We start from the raw sequence: 22304 nt of genomic DNA on the forward strand, positions 1-22304 counted from the left end.
CTCAGGGAATGCAGTTGCAAGTGAACTGAGGGTATAGAAGTCTGGGGAAGGAGGGAGGGCTAATTTTTGTTGGGTTCCCACCATGTGCCCAGAACTGAATTTGGAGTGCTTGAGGAACTTATCTCTTCTTTCTCCAGTATATGAGTCAGAGTTCTCCAGAGTCAATAAGAAATAGATTAGATAAATGTTAGATAAATAAATAGATTTATTATGAGAATTGGCTCACTTGATTAAGGAGGGTAAGTAGTCTCATAAACATACCATCTACAACTGCAGAATCAGATGATGATGTAACTTCCAAGCTGAGGCAAATGGGCTGGGAATGAAGAGTACGGGGGCTGCTGGTGTAGGTCATGAGACAGAAATTCTAAGACTCAGGGCTTTGATGACCAAGGTCAGAAGAAGATAGATGTCACAGCCCAAAAAGAGAGACATATTTTTTTATTCTTTCATCTTCTTCCCCCAAGCCCTCAACATCTTGGATGATACCTTTCTGGGCAGCAGATGGGAACCATTTGCTAAATAAAGCAACATTTTTTTTACACACTAGTGTAGAAACTGTTCTAGGGAGTTTTCTAGTAGCCATTGAAAGTTCTACCTTTATTTAATTTTCCTGTGGAGAAGGAAGAAATCTGATAGCATCCTCCTTCATGTATAACTGTCCAGAAGTTTTTTTCAATAATTGGCTTCATTGTTGTTGAGAAAATAACATTGGTATTTTGATATGGATCACATTGAATCTGTGGATTGTTTTGAATAGTATGAACCTTTTAAAAATATTAATTCTTCTTATCCATGAACATGATATATTTTCCAATTTATTTGTGTCTTCTCTAATTTCCTGTATCAGTGTTCTATAGTTTTCATTATAGAGATCTTTAATCTCCTTGGTTACATTTTTTCCCTAGGTATTTTTTTTGTGTGTGTGTAGCTGTTATAAATGACATTGTTTCATTTTGTTTCTTATTTAGATAGTTTGCTACTGGTATATAGAAATGATACTGGATTTTTTTTCTGTATGTTTTTTTAGTGTCCCGCAACTACTGGATTCTACAGTTCTAACAACATACCAACTTGTGGATACTTTTAAGACTCCCACATGCCTGCTTCCATAACTTTCTTTTGTTCCCTCTGGTTGTCGATTAGAAGCCATTCTTAGAAAGGTCTATAAGTTCATCTTTGAGGTGTATGAGGAAACGAGACGTAAGGAGACAATGTCCTTCTTGACATGTGAAACTGTGAAGTCTTAAGGGTTGGAGGTAGTGGTAGCAATTATGAATGAAAAAAAGGGATTGTCCCCTTCAGAATGTTAAAAGATAAAGGGGCCTGAACCTCAAGAATAGACAAGACCTGAAGTATCCTTAGTATAAACCAAACCTCTTCACAGTGTACTATGAGAAGGGGAGACCCCCATCTCCATCTCCTTCTTTTTCAAGCCCCTCTTGCTATTGAGTTTTCTTTCCAATGGAATATGAGCTGGAAGGATGAGTGTTAAGTACCTGCTCTGCCTCTTGCATACTGCCTCCCCCTGAACACTAGCTCTAAGAAGCCACTGCAACCGTGAGGCCACAATGTGGTGGGGAGACTTGGAAAAAAAGCTGAATCTCTGGGCCAGCATTTAGGAAAGTGCCATGTGACCAGCCTTAGTCTGTGATATGAATGAGAAAAAAGCCTGTCATTAAATCATAGCAATGTGGAGAGTAATTGATACAGCTGCTTACTCTATCAACTATAAAAAATATGGAAATTGATGTGTTGAAATGAAATGTTGCCATAAAAATCTCCAAAATAGGAGACATTGGCTGAATGGTTAAATGACCACTAGGAAAGGAAACTAAATCAGAGGCCAGGATGATCAGGGTTCTTGCTACACTTGGCAGCAGAAAATTTAACAAAATTGTTGGCTGTGATAATGGAGGTGGTAAGTCACGTGTCTGCTGACTGTAGAAAAAGTGGTTAGGAAGCATTATAGCTGTTTATTGGGATAATTTGCATTGGCTACTATTGGTTGCAGTTACCAAGGTATGCTATAAAAAGATGAGCTCTGGAAAGAAATTGCTGGTATACAAGCAAGATATGAAAGGAAATAGAAATAGCATAGCTGAATATCAAGAGATGAAATTTAGAAATGCTTGAGTGATAAAGACTTATTAATATTTCTCAGTGTGTGGTCTTCCCACTGATTGCCCCAGATGGCCTTTGGGTAACTGCTGTTAAGTTTCGAAGGAGAGATGTATGAGAGGGAGGAAAGAAATTTGTGGACTTGAAAAACTAGGCTCACCAACTCCACCCAGCTTCTCTGGGTAAAGTTTCATGACCGAGACCCCTGAATTTTAGGGAAATATTCATTCCTGGTTAAATTGGGAAAGGTGGTTACTCTTTAGGTGTGGCTATTGGCACAGGGAAGAAAAGTATAAGGGAAGAATGTTACTAGAGACAGATCAATTAAAAGTCTACTAAGTTTTTGAGGAAACCATCTTGCTAGAGAATCTGAGTTTTTCCTCTGAATCTGTGCAGGGTTGGTTCCAAATATCAAAATAGGCAGGTGCTCAGTTTCCTTGTATAAAATAGTGAGGTATTTGCACATAATATACATATATCCTCATACATATATCCTCCTGTATATTTAACTCACCTTTGACTTTTTATAATACCTAATACAAAATAAATGCTATGTAAGTAGTTGTTGAAGTGTATTTTTAAGAAATAATGACATGGAAAATAAGTCTGTACATGGCACAGATGCCATCATTGAATGCCTTACTACACAGCACATCATATGTACATGCTTGAATCAATGGATGAAGAACTGATGTATATAGAGGGTTCTGAATATAGGGGGGTTCTGATTATGGGGTCCTTAAATCTTTCTTGGGCTCCCAAACTTCCATGAAGTAGGCAGGCCTCAATTGCTGTGTAGCCCCAAAGAAGGAGATGCACCCCAATCCTTCCTTACTGTAGAAGAGAAGGAGAAAAATGTTCAGGGAGGCTCCTCCCACAAAGAGTCCTTTTTTGATGGACAGCAGAATCAGAACATAATTAAGGACAACACCTACCCACCAACAGGAGCTCTCTGGTATCTGCCCAGAGTCAAGTCTTTAAGTGTGATGGACCAACAGCTGTGTCATCATTGTCTTCTACTTTTTGAATGAAAACTATGATTACATTTACCTTTTCCTTGCTCCAGTATTGAATATTAGGCAGGAGAGGGGAAAGAATTTGTTTTTCCAGTTCATAGGTTGCCAGACAAAGAGGAGCTACTTGTGGGCCTGCAAAAAAGAACTGGGTATTAATAGAAATACTGAGCACAATGCAGGTCCTGTTAGGTCTCTGTCTTATGTTCCCTGGAGAGGGGTCAGTATATTTTATGCAGCAAGAGTAAAACAGATATATGGTGTTCATGCTTTTCTTCACATTCAGCCTCTTTTACAGTCAGATTGTTCACATGACTGGCTCTGGCCAATAAAATGTGAGAAGTGACATGTTTAGGCTGCTGGGCTGGGGTGTACCAGTGTTTTCCCCCACATCCCATTCTCATTCCCCCTCATAGCTAAATTGATAAAAATCCAGGGTGACCTGGAAGCCACAAGAGGGAACCACAAAATGAAGGAACTTAGGTGCTGGGGTCAGTGTGTGGAGAAAAACATCAAGCATTCAAATGCTTTACCTGACCCTCTTCTGACTGCAATATGAATGAGAAATAATAACATTTCTTATGTTAGTCCACAAATGTTTTGAGATGATAACAGCAGCTACCTTTAATCAGCCCAAGGCTTTTGCAAAGTGTATACTTGTTTATCTGATCTATGCAGATCACTGATTCATTTCTCCATTTTGTTTTGGTAATCAGCACAATATAGTGTGTTGGCAAAAGATGAGAGGATGGGGGGATGGGTTTGGAGTGAGGAAGCAAAAGTATCTCTCTGTGTCTGTTCAGGGTTATTTAGTAAATCAACATTTCTATTCTAGGCCATAAAGTGCAAGGTAGTTATTTTCTGATCCTCCCCATGGGGAAAAAAATACAGTCTCCAATTGGACTGCTGGTTGGTAAACAGGGATACTGTTTTATATTGGGCTCAGTGCAGTCCCTGTCCTCTGGAGAGAGAATGATGCACCCCACAAATGAGGGGTGCTCTCTTGTCACTGCAGGATCTATTTGAAATTTGAAATGAGGTTGCTACTTGAAATGAACTCTGAAATCTGCATTTGGTGCCGACTTCTTACACAGGGGACAGGCCAGGAAAAAGAAGGGGTACACTGCTGAAGGGACATGGTGTGCTTCTCCTTTCCATGCAGAATCTGGTTTCAGGAGAAGGAATGGGATTCTTCTCCTTTTCCCATCCAGATTTTCTTCTTCTCTCTGGTTACAGGAGGATAGTAAGGTGACCATTCCCAAACACTCTACCAAGGCTGAGCTCCCAACTAGGAGCCTTGTGCTTCTGCTTAAGTGAAATTGGATACGTGAAAGCATTTTGATGTCTGTACAGTTTGCATAGATGTGCTGTGAGGCAACACGGTAGAGAGAAAGTCTGTGGTTTTGACGTCCATCCCACTTGTTTTAAACTTGGCTCCACGGCCTTCTAGCTAGGTAATGCTGGAAATATTCCTCAATTCTGATCCTCAGTTTCCTCTACTATAAAATGAAACCTATAAAATGGAAACCATAAACCTACTCCTCAGGATGGGATTACAAGAAATATGTGAAGTACCACGCTCCATGTCTGCACATAGTTGGTGCTTAATAAAGGAGAGTCTCCTTCCCTTTTCTTTCCTACCCACACTATGTCCTCTGGGTAGAACACATGAGTTTTTCTGGTGTCCCGCCTGCCTCTGGAAGTACATGTATGAAAGTATGAATCAAGACTTCCTTAATTATGATTACATAAATTTTATATCAAATATCTTTGGTTATTTCAGTATAAAACCCCTTGAATAATGCCCTAATCCTCCTGCACCCACAGACTCCATAGAATTAGAAAGAAGGAAAAAAGGAGAAAGGAAGAAAGGGACTTGGTGTTATAAGACCTGGGTGCAGATTTACCTTCCAGCTAGTGAAGCACTGGTTAAACTCAAAAGCTCTCTAAGCCTCAGTTTACTTATATGGAAAATGTCAGTAACACCTTCCACAGAAAACTGTGTCAAGCAAAAAAACCTACCATTTTCGTATTCTTCCAAAATATCATTTTTTTCTTCTGATTGCCATATTTTTCTATGCTTCCAGGTATCTTGTGTACATGAATTTTCAGCCAGACCCACTGGGCTTATATATAAGGTATATACTTGGGCTGGGTCCTGCATCCGTGGTCTCACATCATCTTTCTTTTTGATTTCAATGCATGCTACTTTAAAACATCCCCATCTGTGCAGAGCACAGGGGGAAAGTCCTATAGTTCTGTAAGATTGGTTTTTGTACATTTGTTTCATTTCATCCCCAGATCCCAGTGTGCCTCATACATCTCTGTTAAGGTTTAGTGAAGTCTCACCTCAATTCAGTGCTGGACATTTTACAAATAGAAAAGCCTGAAAGTTAACATAGCAGATATGAAATACATCTCATGGATAGGGTGTCTGAAATATTGCTACCAGGGGAGTCATCCATTTGAATTTTCTGACCTGACTGAAAAAGTCTAACCACCTTGGTGTTTGTTTAAACTTGAATTCAATTCCATTAAGGCATAACATTGCTGTTGTCTCACTTATATATTAACAGAGTTTTGCACTTTGGAGAATATATTTTCTTACAGTTGAAGACTTTCAGCTCTGCTTTATTTCACAGCTGTCTACACTTGAGGCCACGTTTTTGAACATGTACTTTCAATTTTCCTCCCTCTGCCTCTTTGGAACCAATTCATGTTTCTCCTGCAAAGCTTGACGTGGGCTCATTTGGGGGGTCACAGTGCATACTTCTGAAGAGGAACATTGAATTCTAAAAAGAGGGTAAAATAACATTATGCAAATCTTATGTTCCACCTCTAGTCTGACTAATCTATTCTCTCCCTGTGCTACCTTCGTGATCCCGGTCACTCACATGCCTTCAAACAGGCTTTGCTTTCCCGAGTTCATTTCATCCCTCTGTTCTTTTCCTCTGCTGCCTGGGGAGTTTTCCTCAGTCCTTGAACTTTGACAAAACATAAGCCCATGTTCGAACTCCTGCTGTGGATTCTCACTTGGGTCTCCTGAGCTAAATGGATCCTGCACAATTTATCTCATGCCTTATTGCAGCTGTTACCACTGTGCTCCAAAAAATGTTTTCTTCATATTCGATTACTGTGTCCCTCAGGCTTATTATTATATTGACATATTACTCACTCCTGTGTCTCCCTAACTTAACAGTTGGATGTGCTATACAAGGCAGCAGACACATTTGATGTCCTGAAGCTGCAGTCTTCTGTGTGGGGGAAAAATAATTTATTTGCAAATTTATCATTTTAAGTGAACACTTTACAAATCTATTCTACTATCACTTTTTTTTTTTGTGTGTGTGTGTGTGTGTGTGTTTTAAAGAAGCAAAGACTGGTATATTTCTGAGAACTACTGCTGCAATTCTTTTGTGTAATGATAGATATTCCAGAAAGAAAAAAGTCCATTTATCTCTGTTTCATTCCTTTACCTGCTTACTTGTTTCCAAAGGCTTTGTTAGGATTCTGACAGTATATGCCATAAAACTTGGGCAAGATTTATTTTTAAATATCTTACACCAGGAACACTTTAATCTCTCTGCTTTGAGAACAGTTTCATATTCCATTAAGTTTTTACTAAGAGGAACCACATCTTAAAACTATCTTTAATTCTATTCTGTTCTTTCAGGTTAGGAATTGGAGGAGTTTTACCTTGCTTTTTGTTTACAGAATTTTAAAACTGGAGGGAAATTTAGAAACTGTCTAATCCATCTTCTTAATTTTTCAGACACTAAAGCTCAGAGTGGCTAAGTGGATTACCTGTTCTCAAAAACAGTGGCTTTAGTAGAACTGAATCCAAAGCTTAGGTCTTCTGATTCCAGTATAGCTCTTCTGCCCTCCATGATGTTTAAGGTCTCTGAGTGTTTTCATTGTCTTAGTATAGTAAGTTTTCTTTTTAGAAGGCATCACTTAGATGTGTCTCATCCTTCATGATGCCCTAGATGGTTTGATTCCTCTCTTCCATTACAGAATATTTTATAAAAAAAGGCTGAGAGGGACATTGACTCATTCATTGTGGTTCTAAGCCCAGGAACTTCAGACTACATAGAATTTTCTTCATTAATATCTGTTGAAGAAATATATAAATAAATAAATTTCTTGTGTTTTATTACTACCTTATGAACTGTAAAGAAAGTAAAGGAGGAAAAGATTTATGGCTACCAGTAAAAATGTGATTGTGAAACTGAAAGAATAGGTGGAAAGTAACAATACTAGAAGCCATATTTAATTGCCAGATGATTCCAAATTAAAAAGAAATATAACCACTGCCCATAAAACACAAGGAGTATGGATGCACTAAATACCAAAACAGGACGTGGAAAAGGGAATATATCTTAGGTTTGGAAAATGCATCTTCTTAGTAAATCAAGCAATGAGAAGTAAAGAAAAGAACTACTTTGAGCAGAAAAAATGGAGGAATGATACCTGTAACTAGAGACTTCAGAGTGAAAGAAAGCAGAAATTGATTTAATCATGGAAGTAAACGCATATATAGTGGCTTATTGTTGAAAATGTAGATCATTTTATTCTGTGGGCTTTAAGAACATCTAGTAGACCTACCCCTAGGTCTTTGTCTCACAGCTTTCCCAAGTAAGTATTTTATTATAAACTGGATTCTTATTAATCATCAAGAGTGAATTGGTGGGAAAAGCAGATATATTTCTTAGTTATTAATTCAAAGTCCAAAATTTAACTTAGTAAATAGTTAAGGTTTTTAGCCACAGATTAAGGGTCTCTAAAATGAGACTAAATATTGAATAGCATCAATATTTCAGGTCTGGATTTGGATGGGTGATACCTCAAGATGTTAACACACCCTTTCTGTGGTCTTTGACTCCACTGTCCCCATCTGAAAAAAGAAAATTCCATCCTAAATTATGCCTCCCCTTGGAAGTAGAGGAAAGGCCTTGGAATGAAAACCAGAATGCCTTGGAGCTTTGGTTCTGGTTCTATACCTTGAGAAACTAAATTAAACTTCCTGAGGTTGCAGTTTCCTCATGTGTTAAATCGGAACTATATTATAATGCTGCTTTCAGGATTTATATGTTAGTTAAGGTTTTTAGATTTTAAGCACTAAAGGCATTTATTGAAAGTCAGGATTGGAATATAAAAAGAAATTACCTAAGCAGACTTCAGAAAGGAAAAGACTTAGAAGGTTTAGGGTTTGGAGGAACATGATGTAATAGCCCATTTCCTCAGAATACTTCCACCAGGATGCCTTCAGCAGCTCATGGGTGCATGACCAAGCATTTGATCAAAGGGCACTCTATCCTGGGGGAAATAGATGGGCCTCTAACCAGGCAGGCCCTTCCAGTACTCTCTCTTAAAGCTAAATTTCAGGAAAAGGAACTGAGAGAATATCAAGATAATGCACTATTCTCCCAGAAAAGGCTGTAGAGCTTCAGCACCAGGTTCAAGATCTTGCATCCTAGTAATTCGGACATATTTTGTCCTACCCAGGATGCATACACTTTTGCTAGAAAAAGTAGCCAATTTTTGCTTTAAGGAATTGTTCTCCCAAATATAGGCTTTGGAGATGTTTCACTTTCTATTACTACAAAAAAGCAATGGCCTAAAATTTAGTGTCAAAACAAATGTCATTACATTGCCCTTGGTTATTGGGGTCAGGAATTTGGGCAGAGTTCAGTGGGGATGGCTCACCTGTGCTCTACATGATCATGGCAAGGGAGGCTCAGCAGGGATATGAACATCTGAAATGACCCCACTCACAGGTCTGAATGCTGGTGCTGGCTGTCAGCCGGGGAGTCCAAGCCCCCACATAATGCCAAACTCCTCTTCCTGACCTCTCTTATTTCCTTAAACAAATTTTCATCTTAGGCTCTGCTTCCAGGGAACTCAGCCTAAGATTCCGGACCTCCATATGTTACCTGAGAAGAGCTGAGCAAAACAGTCTGTAGAACTCTTTCCCTCTTTGATGTCATAGCTGGGATTGGATGAATTGAAGATTTCCCTCCAGATTCCAAAATCCAGAACATGGATAGCCAATACAAAATGTATAGAGTTGCAAATGACACAGACTTAAAGTGTAAGACTTCTAGCCTTCTATTTAATTTCTCTAAGCATCAGTTTCTTTATTAGGAGAAATGGAGATATGTGTATGCATCTTACAGAATTAGCAGCAATAAAACATACGAAACACAAATAGAAAATCTTATACACAGAAAGTGATTAATGCATATGATTTTTTTTTTTTTTGCCAAAAGACTCCATCCTTTTGGGGTTGTATTATATTCCCCCTGGGGCTAAACACATCACAGAGTCCTAGCACAATACATTTTCCATCAAGTGAACTGATGTGCAATATTGTTTAAACAATGTCCTTGGGGGACCCAGTGGTTCACTGGGAGATGTCAATAGCAGAGGTTTGACTTTGTCTCCTAACCCAGGGCTCTCGTAGGGACCTGTGTTTTGCTAGTATTTAAAGGAATAAGAACCATACAATATCAACTGTTTTATTTCCAATTAAAACACAGAATTCAAAAATGAAAAATAGATGAGAAAAGGAATTTCACCTTTTTCATATTCATTAAAAAAAGCACACAGCCCACTAGCCTCGTCCCTGCCTCAATTTAAGCTGTATAGGACTAAAGCATAAAGCTATTCAGACTCCAAGTTGGAACTTCAAGAATAATTTACCTATTTGCTGTGGAGTCAATAAAAGCTTAAGACTAAAATTTGGAAGTGAAAAACACAAATTGTTCATTTATTTTACTGCCCAGGCCCTCAACTTTTACATTTACTAAATCATGAGTTCTTTTTAAATTCTTATATTTTAAATGTTTTGTCAATAAAACATGGACATGACTCCTTTCTTCACATGTGTGGCTCCATGGCTGAGTTCATCCACTTCTTGATATCACTGTGAAAGATGTATTTTCTGTAACAAGTCTCCTGGGGATACCACTTGCTCACCCACATGGCCTGTCCACTCATGTGGGTATCCTTACTTCACTAGAGAACCACAAACTCTGATTGTTCAATTAATTTTTCAGTGAGATCAACATGGGATTGGCCAGTGTTCCAGAACCATTCATTAGACAACATGTTTCTCACAGCAGATAGCAATGTGAACCTTCAGAACACTTGCCTTTATTTACACCCCCTGAGGAGCTCCTCCATGTGTTAGGTAGTGTGCAACAATTGAGATTTCATATAGATCTAAGAAATGACTCAAATAACAGAAAATGTACTCACTGGGAAGTGTTTGTATATAATGTACATTCTGAAATCCATAAAATAAGAAAACTTTTATGAGCCTTAACTCTGTTTTACTTTAAAGACAAATCACAGAAAAATATATTATAGAGATATATAATATGCAATATCTCTCCATATCTGTGGGAGATTTGTTCCAGGACCTCTGCAGATACCAAAATACTCACATGCTTTAAGTATCTTATGTGAAATTACATGATATTTGCATATAACCTATGTATCTCTTCCCATATACTTGAATTCATTTCTAGATTAATTATATTGCCAAATTCAATGTAAATTCTATGTAAATAGTTATTATCCTGTATTGTTTAGGGAATAATAACAAAAAGAAGATCATATGTGTTTGATACATGCTATTTTACTTTTTGCAATGAGAAAAGGAATTTTCGAATCCATAGGTACAACAGATACAGAAAGCCAACTGTATTTAGACTCACCAATAATAAAAAAGTAGTAACTAAAATATCTACAATATTTTTGTCCATCAAATTGGCAAATTAAAATTATATGAGGGGATTATGTGGAAATGGGTAACTCCATCCACTTCTCATAGAAATATAAGTCAGATAAACATTGTGAAGGGCAGTGTCACATTCTGTATTACAGCCTTTAAAAAGATGTTTACCTTCGACCCAGTTCTACTTCTAATGAAAATGCTAAAGAAATAATCAGAAATGCTCAACACTGTCTTGGCAAAGATGTCTTTGAAATTATTGTCTTTAACAATAGAAACTAGAAACAAATAACTGGAAGAAACTAGTTTAAAAAACTAGAGCACATCCAATTCAATGAAATAGGACTGTCAAAAGTGATTTTTACAATAGATGAGAAAATAATTTTTACAAAGAACCTATGTAAGGGCACATTATAAAGGCCATTTCATTTCAGGTAAACAGACATGCATTTTATAGATTTCTACATGAATGTGGTACGTATAAGTATGTGCATATACCTACATATATACATAGATATTTATTTACACATGTATGTGGCATACTCTCTCCTTCCTAAACCACTGTCACCAAGTTGGTCAGCCTGCTTCCTTTCTGTCATTCCAGTTAATCAGTGAGCATGACCTTCAACTTGATCACCTGGCTCCCCACCTTGCTGAAGTTGTCAACTGGCTTCCTTCGACTTTTGGAATAGAGCTAAAGTCTTCATCAAGACCATCAAGGGTATGTGATAAGATTACCTTCCATCTTGTTTGCTTGTCCTCTTTAACTCACTAATTCTTTCTGATTCTATTTGAGCAATAAATGGCAAACTTCAGGATTGCTTCAGTACTATGAAGACTCAAGCTGCAGGTATAGCATTCCTCAGGTGTGTTAAGTCAGAGAGGAGCAGGAAGCATAGGCAACCAGGATGCAAACTCACCAGGCTCAGATCTGTCATGGAGTCAGACATGACCTCAAGTGTGATGGGGAAGGAGTAAAGGGAGAAGAGAGGCCCCAAAGTTTGCCATCTCTCTTCTCAATTTCCAGCTCTGGAGTTGGCAGGAATCTCAGGGGTATTGTTAAATTCAGATTCTAAAGATTTCATTTGTCTGCTCTGAAAATGCAACCTAGAGGGGGCTCATTACAGTCTTTCCGCTATCAGTAAAATTTTATTTAGCTAATGTTATTTTTATTTCCACAAGCTCCCTGACATTACCAAGCCAAGCATTAAACAGAACAAGGTACTTTTGTTTTGTTTTGTTTTTCAATGGTACATTTATTCCATACCTGGATTTCCAGTTCAAGCCAGAAAACTTCACTGAATATTTGCAAATTAAGGCAAGTTGAGAAGAATAAAATTTAAGGGTTGTCATTTTAAATTTCATCTTGTTTTTGAAAATTTTATTTATTTTTCTGATTATAAAAATAATGTGTTTGAAACGGAACCTTTAGAAAATAAAAAAGAATTTAAATTTTCCTCATCTCATTAATGAAACATAAACACATAAGCATATATAATTCTAGTTACATCTTTGTATTTGTGTGTACTGTGTGTTTATATATATATATATATATATATATATACACATACATATGTATAGACACATATGTACAGTATATATGCATACATGTATGTGTATATATATATGTGTATATATATATATATATATGCCTGCATGTACAAAAATGAATATATATATATATATAGTCAAATACTTATATTTATGAGATCATATGTATAGATATAAAAATTGGCCAGGCAGCATGGTGCATACCTATAATCCCAGTGCCTCTGGAGGCTAAGGTAGGAAGATTTTGAGTTCAAAGCCAGCCTCAGCAACAGTGAGGCACTAAGCAACTCAGTGAGACCCTGTCTTTAAATAAAATACAAAATAGAGCTAGGGATATGACTCAGTGCTTGAGTGCCCCTGAGTTCAACCACTAATAGCCCCTCCAAAACAAACTGAATTGTATATTTTAAATGTATGTATGTCCTATATGGATGCATATATCAAAGTAAGATTATATGGATATTATAGTAATGTTCCATTTGCTAGGATACAATAGTCTCTGCAGAGAAAATTTAGCCAGCGCCCATGTTTCTAGTTCTCACAGTTGGTTTTTCATCCTCAATTCAATGTTTTTCCATTTTCCCATAGAGCCTTTCTCTGGCTTCCAATTATATTGAATGAGACACATAAAGGACAAAGACCCAAGTAGACATTAATATCTGAGGCTAACCTTTACTTGGATAATATAGAAATTTAGTTCCTAATTCAGCCAAACTGAATATGCTTCATAATTTTCAATTTCTGACATTTCACTCTTGATTTACCTTCTTCCTGGACTGCCTTCCCCATTCATTTTTCATGTGTTAAAATTCTACCTGTTTTTCAAAGTCTATCTCAAGTGACACCTTTACATGGTCGCCTTTTCTATCTGAATTCTGTGGCTTCTTTTTGCATCTCTTTTACAAAGCCTGTCATAATTGGAGGTGTCTATGATTTCTCAGTTTGTGCTTTACCTTCTTTTCCACAACCATGGTAAGAGCACCTCTGTTGCTTTAGCATCATCAGACTAATTGAGGGTAGAACACATCCACTGTATTCCAGGAATGGATTTTTATTTATGTGTAACATTACTTGTTGTGTTAGATACTGGGATGAATGAGATCAGAAAAAAAAAATTACAAAGGAAGAGACAGAAATAGTTTCAAGATCCAGCCTGCTAAGGAGAGATGAGAACCTGCCTGAAGATGGGACCAGAGGTAAGACGTGATTTTTTTTTTTTTAATCATAGTAGATAAAACAACGGAATCAGCAGAGGGAGTGGGAGTGACAAGCAGGAAATACATGAAGAAAAAACTTTTGACTTCCCAGATCTGAAAAATCAGAAAGGAGAGAGATGCATCATTTGAAATGCTAATTGAATAAGCACTTATGACATGTCAACCCTAGTTCCAATCTAGTACTTGTTCCTCAGCTTAAGCAGCAAGTTGGAATTTAAACTCTACTTCGTGTGCTTGGAAGTCTCTGTTTTCACCATTCTTCTACACTGACATTTAATAGCAACAGCCATGGCTAAGGTTTGCTGATACTTCCTGGAAGAGGGAAGAGAAATGTGATCATTCAATCCAAGAGAGGCAGTAGTCCATCTTGGAGAAGGATATTCTTGCTGCAGTGTGTGTGTGTGTGTGTGTGTGTGTGTGTGTGTGTGTGTATGTGTGTATGGTGGGGGGGTGTGTTGGGTGGGGGAGGACAGAGTAGAGGGGACCCTTTCTGTAAGTGCTCTGCTCTGAACTTTATCAAGGAACTCACCTGCTTCTCCACAGGGTCCAGGACACAGTGACTGTAGCCATTGAGAAGAAAGACTGTGGCACAACTGGGTCCACTGGTGATAAGTGTCAGGCAACTGGTCATTGTTATGGTCTGAATTTGAAATATACTTCCAAAGCTTGGTCTCCACTGCAGTAGTATTCAGAGGTGGGACCTTGGGGGAAGTGACCTCATGATCCTTAGATGAATTCAAAGCTTCATGGTCTAGTCGGAGATGGTGGACACTTAAGGAGGTGAGGCTTATTTGGAGGAAGTAGGCCACGAGGGTGCATATTTGAAGGGCATATTTGGTTACTGACCCCTTCCTTTCCTTTTTCTCCTCTTGCTTTCTGATTTCCATAAGCTCTATCACATGCTTCCTGCCATTATTTTCTGCCTCACTATAGACCCAGAAACAAAGGAGCCCAGTGATAATCACTGAAACTCTGAGTCAAAATAAGTCTGCCCTCTTTTAAGTTGATTTATCTCAGGTATTTTGTACAGTGACAGAAAGCTGACCAATACAAGGCACTCCAACAGGAAAAGGAACTCTGATTGTGAATGCAGGATAAATTGGAATGCCACTAACATGGAAGAAATGTCATCCTATGCCTGAGACTGAAGCCATCCTTAGTATGAAAAATTGAGGCAGGAAAAGAGCCATGGTCCTTAGGAAGCTACTGTAGACACAAGGAGGAAAGCTCTGGCTTTTGGCACAAAGTTGGTGAGAAGTGGAGCTCCAATAACTGTTTCTGTGTTTTTCTTAACATTTAAATAGTACTTCTCAATCCTTAATTCTTGAGCCTGTTTTGCTGACAGGGTCTATGTCAATCCCTCTAATCAGAGTGTGAAACCCCCTAACCTCCATGGGGTTTGTTGTCGAACATAAAATAATACAAATTCCAGTGCACCCCTTTTCTTCACCAGCTTACACTTAAGGTCATAGATGGGAGGAGGAAAGTATTCTAAGTACTTGATCAGAGATTCAGGAAGTTTCTAAAGGAAAGCTAAAGTGCCAAACCAAGAGACCTCTCATTTGATTCAGTAAAACATAGTAATAATGTTTCACTATAAAATAGAAGGAACAGGGAGGCTGAATTATTCTACCTACTAAATGAATAAACATATTGAATATTTCAGCTCATCAGTTATATGACAGTGATGTCTGACCCCAGGATAAGGAGAAAAGGAAGCTAGAGGAAGCTCTTGGTAGAGAGAATAAGGTGGTCTTCCAGACAGTGAGGGCAGGATGGGAGGGGCCTAGGGATAAAAAAAAGTAGGTGTCTCTAATAGTGAAAGAGGAAACTTAAATAAAATCATAGCATTATATTATGCCTATGCTTTTCTAGCACATATGAATTGCAGAGGCTATAGAATAAATATACAAAAGAACTCTTCTTTTTCTAAAATGAAAATTAATTTTCCTTCTTGAGCTCTGTCTCATCTAATACCAGAAACAGTCTTCTTCAACTTGATAATCAAGAGTAGAAAATATTAGTCTCACTGGATTTCTCCTGTCCTTAGATTCGCACCTAGGTTTCAGGGGGGGCCTCTCAAAGCATATGAAGAATAGAGACATTATATCTATGGAGGGTGCACTTGGCTGCAAGTAAAAAAAATTTCAATCAGTCAGAGACTATTAATAATCATGGATGTATTTTTTTCTCACATGACAAAAAAGATCAGTCAGAGAGACCAGGTCTGATGTGATGACTCAATGATTCCATTAAGGACCTAGGTACTTCTCCTGGTGGATGCTAGCTGGCTACTCCACCTTTGGCATCTTGTTTCTTTCTATTCCAGGAAGAAGGAAGCAAAAAAGCAAAGGTCAAAGTGCACATATTAACTGAATTAGAACCTTTGAGAAATTTTTTGTGCTGTGTTATCATTTCTAGCTTGAAAAAAGTTAAAAAAATGTAACTATTCTTTAACATTTCAGGAAAAAGATAAAGGTTGTCTGGTAGCAAAGAAGAAGAGATAATGGTTATTAGGCACATAATCAGCAGTGTCTCTTACAGCCATTATACCCTGTCTTCACTTGACATCCTTTGAGACAGCGTTTAGGGAAAAGTGAAGAATTGACAGGTCCTAAAGCAGACATCATTTGCATCATATGGGTCCTGATTCCTTAGAAAATCCCAAGAAACCTATGAATCCTCAAATGTGTAAATGCTGGGATCCCTTCCAGACAGGTGCACAAATGCCAGGATCCCTTCCCTTTTTGTGTTATCTTCCAGAGGAGTCAAAGAATTGCTCAAACCCAGGCTAAGAACCCTTGCTCCACCTGGACAAGTTGCTATGGCAAAGGTGTGACCATCTCTCTCCTTTTGTGGCCTAACCAGAGGTGCAGTGAATAGGACAAGCTGAGAAACAGTGGCATAAGCCAGTACACTGGGGAGGTGAGACTTTCATTTGACTTCTGCCCTCAGGGCCTCCAGGCTTCAGAGCTATAGCTTCCACTCCCTCATTCAGCGCCTGTGCAGTCTCAGGGGTGAGGATCAAGCAAGGCCCCAGGTCCTGCTCTGCTTTCACTTGAGGTCTAGGTCTAGGTCTGGGTACCAGGTCCATTAACTAAGCTTTCATCACAACCCTATGAACTGGCTCCTGCCATATATTCCATTTTCAGACTTGAATGTTTATCTTTTGCCCTTGAAGTTTTTGAGTCCTATTTCCAAAGTATGAATGGGTCCTGGATTTTGACTCTAGCCTTCCTGTCCTGCTGACCTTGGTCATCACAGTCTGACCAGCTGATTCAGGAGAGAAGAAAGTGGCAACAATGTATAATGTTGTTTCTTGGGTGCTCTGGGGTTTTTTAGGCTCAAGTTCATCATGAAATAAAGAACATTTCGAAAGCTGATGTATTTGTATTCTCTGCCCTTTCCTTTGTGAAATATCATTTGGTCAGATTCTATTAGCTGCAAGGCCATTTTTCCTGTCTTCAAGAAGTTTGAAATCTAGTGGGACAAACAGAGAAGCAGAATGTGATGTTCACTATAACATTTTTATTTCAAAGTAGAAATCAAAATTGGACAGGTAATTCTTTTAGATTTTAGATTAAGACTCTGTCGACACACATGATAATTTTTAATTTGTGAAACATACTGAGTATCAAGTGAATGTTACTCCAAGTCTTTCAGCTCAGCTTATCACTCCCAGGATCTGCATGCATCTTCTGCTAAAGGATTTCACTGGGTGAGGTAAAAAAAGGAGAAATTATGTGTTGTGATTACAGTGAAGACACATATTCACATTGCATTCCAAACACAAGAGGTTTCAGATTTCCTTAACAAGTATCCTAAGATGCAACATAAATGTGCTCAAGGGTTATTGAAAACTATTTTCCGTTCTACCAGTGTTACATTTTAAATCAAACCTTCTGTTGCCATCTAGTACAAAAAAATGTTGTAATAGTGAACAAACCTAAAAAAACAATTAATGTATCCAAAGCATTATGTGAATAACTGTCTAGAGATCTTTTGTTTGCTCCCCCTTTTCTCTTTTTATAAATTTCACTTTTTGATTTGTGCTTGTACTTTTTTATACAGAGATATTCAAGGTGAATGAGTATTTTTGTTTTTTACCAACAATTGTAATTACTTTTCAATTGACATTTCTTCAAATAATATATATAACCGTAAGGCAGTTATATATACATTTCTTCACTTCATTTATCTATTCATTATTTTTGAAGCTCAGTAGCCAAAATTTCCTTACTTACACAATATTTTCAATATATTAATGGCAGAAAAAATATCATGAAAAACTGCAAATAATATATGTTCTTTGCATCAGCCTGTATTTTTTGCCTTTATAAAAATGTCAATTGATAACTTTAATTTAATCCAGCAGCACTTAACAACTGAGTCATGTTACCAGCCCATTATTGCTATTCTTTTTCTTTTTCTTTTTTCTTTTCTTTTTTTTTTTTTCTTTTGAGACAGAGTCTTGCTAATTTACTGAAGCTGGCTTTGAACTTACCATCCTCCTGCCATGGCCTCTAGTGCCATTGGGAATACAGACATGTGCTCTTAAATATTTTAAATATTTAACTAAAAATATTTTAACAAACATACAAAGACATACAATTGAACATATTAATGATGTACTGTGCCTTTCAATATAATTATAAATTACATAAAGTTTAATTCAAATTGAACATATTTATCTCATCAGATATTTATCACTTTATGGTAATAACTTTCAAAATTTCTTTTTCTGGCTTTTTAAAATGGACCATGCATTATTGTTATCAATAATCACTCTACTGAGCAATATTACACCAGAACTTCTTACTCTATTTAATGGTAACTTACTATCATCACTTAATTTCTCCCATCTCTCACATTGTTCTACTCTCCTCAAACTCTGGTAACCCCCATTCTACTCTCAACTTCTATGAGATCAACTGTTTTAGATTCAAAATATTAGTTAAATTATATATCTTCCTGTGCTTGGCCTATTTCATTTAACATAGTGATCTGCAGGTCCATCCACGTTGCTGCAAATGACAGGATTTCATTCTATTTTAATGAATAAACAGTATTTAACTTTGTGTATGAAATACATGCTGTTTCATGACTTGATGGACACTTAAGTTGTCTTCATTACTTGGCTACTGAAAATAATCCTGCCATGAGCAGGTAGTGCAGATGTTGCTTCCATATACAAATGTCATTTCCTTTGGATATATACATCGTAGTGAGATGGCTAAATCATATCCTAGTTCTATTTTTAATTTTTTGAAGAACTACCATACTATTTTTCATAATGGCTATACTAATTTAAATTCCCATTAAAAAAATAAATGAAATATTAATTTGGAAACTTTGCCCTGTAAATTCTCTTTTAATTCTAAACTTAATCTTGTTTCATAATTTTACCACATATGGAGCCATATAATCAAAAGGAGAATTAGGTGTTTTGATTTTTTTTTTGACGGGGCATACCAGGGATTGAACTCAGGGGCACTCAAACACTGATCCACATCCCCAACCCTTTTTTGTATTTTATTTAGAGACAGGGTCTTACTTGCTTAGTGTGTGGCCTTTGTCGAGGCTGGCTTTGAACTCATATCCCCCTTGCCTCAGTTTCCCAAGCCACTGGGTTGACAGGCATGTGTCACTGAGCCTGGCTCAAAAGGAGGATTAAAGTAAATATTCAGAGAATTCAGGCAAACACGTATTTAATCCCCAATGTTATTTATCTGAATTATGAGACTGTATGGACAAAATTTATCAGATAATGACATTTTGCTTGGTTAAGTTCATCTGTATTGAATATTCTTTTAAGAACATTTTCAATCTTATTATAGGATTATTATGACTTAGAATATTCCTGTTTTACTTTGGTTTTGGACTATATGGTGGGGGGATAATAAACGAAAGTGAATTTACTAGCCTAACTTGTGCACTGAGTGAAGTTAAAATTTGAAAGTATTTTAAGAAAACCCACAGAATTAATACAATGAATTGTTTCATTTCATTTAAAGTTTCTATTATATTTAAAAACTTCTCATGTTTTGCATTTTAATACTTCTATGTTTCTTAGTAAAAAATTATTTTAAGTAAAATAATTTGTTTTTACATTTTAATATATTAAATATGAAAAAAATGTGTAAATTAATGTTAGGTATGTTGTGCCAGCACTAAACTTGTTTTCCAGATATGTTGTTTTTGCTTTGTTTTATTTTCTTGGTTTAATTTGTTTTCACATATTTAGAAACACAAGAAAAATTGAAAAGCTAGCAATAGTTTTCATTTATCAATCATTAATAAGAGGTTATCTTGAAAGATCTATGTAAAAATTACTGAAACTAAATTGGAAAAATATCAATTCAGTAATATATATATATATATATATATATATATACACACACACACACACACACACACACACACACACACTCATAAACTTATGCTGATCCCATACATATTTGACTTCACCCAGGGATTTATATTTTAATGTAGAAATTAATAGTCTTCTTCCTGCATTAATATATCTACCAATTTCATGAGAAATTTTTGTATCAAATCAAGAATTTAAATGAAATGAAACTAGTATTGCATAAGTCATATTAAGGAGTACTTTTGTAATTAATTAAACTTTGAGTGACAAAGTCACTATAATTATTGTTTATATTTGCCTGTTAATGTGTCCCTATTGACATAGTAATGAAATTATTTTAGAAAACCTTGCCCAAAGTAATTAATAATATATTAATAATATATACATATATGGAGAGAAAGCTAATACTAGTGCACAAAAAATTTAATGAGAAATAAATTAGAATTAGGGCCCTATGAGAATAATGTATCATTCTCATATTTGTGGTTTCAGTATCATAAAGGAATAAGCATTCTTATATATATTAGATAAAGAAAGTGCATTTGGGCAAATGTATTTGGTAAGTTAGTGCAAGGAAGGAATCCATGTATGTAAGTTTGTTATAGCAAACACATTGTTAGCAGAATTTATATCTTATCTCAGTGGTAACAGAAAGAACTCAATCTGGGTTGACCTAAGAACTAACATTACAAAATTCTCATATCCCATGGGTAAAACTTAAAAAATGTTTTCAGGATTGAAATATGTGTTTATTATGAGTATGTTTAAGTAGACATGATTTGAATAAAAGCCAAATGAAAAATTTACTATTTAAATAAATAAGTGATTTCATTGGATAATTATATCTATGTTCAGCAAAGTCAAGAGATTTTCTTTTTTCCCTTATCCATATTCCAGATGCAGTATTTACTTTTTTTCTAGATTTCTTCAGGATTCTAAGTCCAAAGCATCAGGGAAGAACTTACCTAAAAATTTTCTTTCTGAAAATACAGAAAGAAAATTTTCCCTCTCTTTCTTTCTCTATTTGCTTTGCAACCTTCCACAGGAGCCATATTCAGTTAACATAATATAAAACATTTTACCAGGTGGAAAGTTTTTCTCTCATTTGGTTGAAGATAATGTAGATTAATGATCCAATATTCTTAAATAAGAACACTCAAAAGGGTGAGCAAGTCCATTGCTTAATTCTGGTTTTGAAACCTGGCATCATGTTTAGTAAAAGTTAAAAAAAAAAAGATTCAAAGCTTATATACTTAGGGAGTAGAGATTCAGAGAGAAATATTTTGAAAGTAGTTCAGTGCATCATGGGTCTTAACATCTAAGTGGGCAGCTTCCATGTGCCTGCTTGGGAATTGACACGTTTCCAAACTTGGAGCACACAGTACAAAATGGTGGACTCAAATTTAAGTAACCCAAGGACTAAGGATTAGGGCTGGTCACCACTCTATGTACAGTGTAAATCAATGTAAACTGCTTGTTTGGCATTTCCCAAAACAAAGGATGGAGGAGTGTTGTCCAAGGAACTTCAATCAAAGAGACATCCAGGACCATTGAGGGAGGCTGGGAGACATCAATAGAAAGAAAGAAGCTAGAAATGTACCATGAGATGCCAAAAGGTTTAAAAATTAATTATAAGCAATTAACAAGTGTGTCTAGAGAAGGATGCATTTGTCCATGCAGTGAGAAATGCAAGTAAGATGTGCAGAACATATTAGAATGGAGGATAGAAATTTAAAGAATTGACACAGGCCACCTTAGAGAAAAGACCAGAACAGGGCCAAAGGAAAAATTTCTGCTGTGTATGTATGCCTCTCCTCCAGCTTTAATCTTCCCATGTCTGGAAGTAATAAGAGAAATTTGGATGTAGAAGAAGGTTTAAGTTGTTTTGCATTTAAGGTTATTGCTGTGTTTTTTAATACAGTACTGTTTAAACTAAACTGAAATTTCACCTGAGTGATGTTACCAGAGGTTTTATGAATGCCAAAATAAGCAAAAGAACCCTGTGGCATGTCACAGACATTATCTTGGAAGGAAAGAACAAAGACCACAGAAAAATTTTACCTTGACAATGTGGGAGGTGGGAAGGGGAGAATAAAGTTGTGTTCTCATTAGATCCTTTGCGTGTTGCTTATTCCTCTGCCCTCTTAAGCCCAAATTCACTTTTATCCCTCTTTCCTTGTATGAATCTTAGCATTTTTACGAGTACATACCTGCAATCTTCCTCAAAGTTCAGTATACCGAGAGAGAGAGAGAGAGAGAGAGAGAGAGAGAGAGAGAGAGAGAGAGAGAAACTT

The 22304-nt window shown here is 36.6% G+C and overlaps 1 long non-coding RNA gene across 1 annotated transcript in view; it reads left to right on the top strand.

Moving 5' to 3' along the window:
* Nucleotides 1–12564: 12564 nt before the first annotated feature.
* LOC144375319 (uncharacterized) overlaps nucleotides 12565–22304 on the top strand; it is a 47793-nt gene continuing 38053 nt past the window's right edge. The window contains exon 1 of the long non-coding RNA XR_013435005.1: nucleotides 12565–13619. This is a non-coding gene — a long non-coding RNA (uncharacterized LOC144375319). The remainder of the gene's footprint in view (nucleotides 13620–22304) is intronic.

Source organism: Ictidomys tridecemlineatus, chromosome 2, assembly GCF_052094955.1.
Source record: "Ictidomys tridecemlineatus isolate mIctTri1 chromosome 2, mIctTri1.hap1, whole genome shotgun sequence".
Lineage (NCBI taxonomy): Eukaryota > Metazoa > Chordata > Mammalia > Rodentia > Sciuridae > Ictidomys > Ictidomys tridecemlineatus.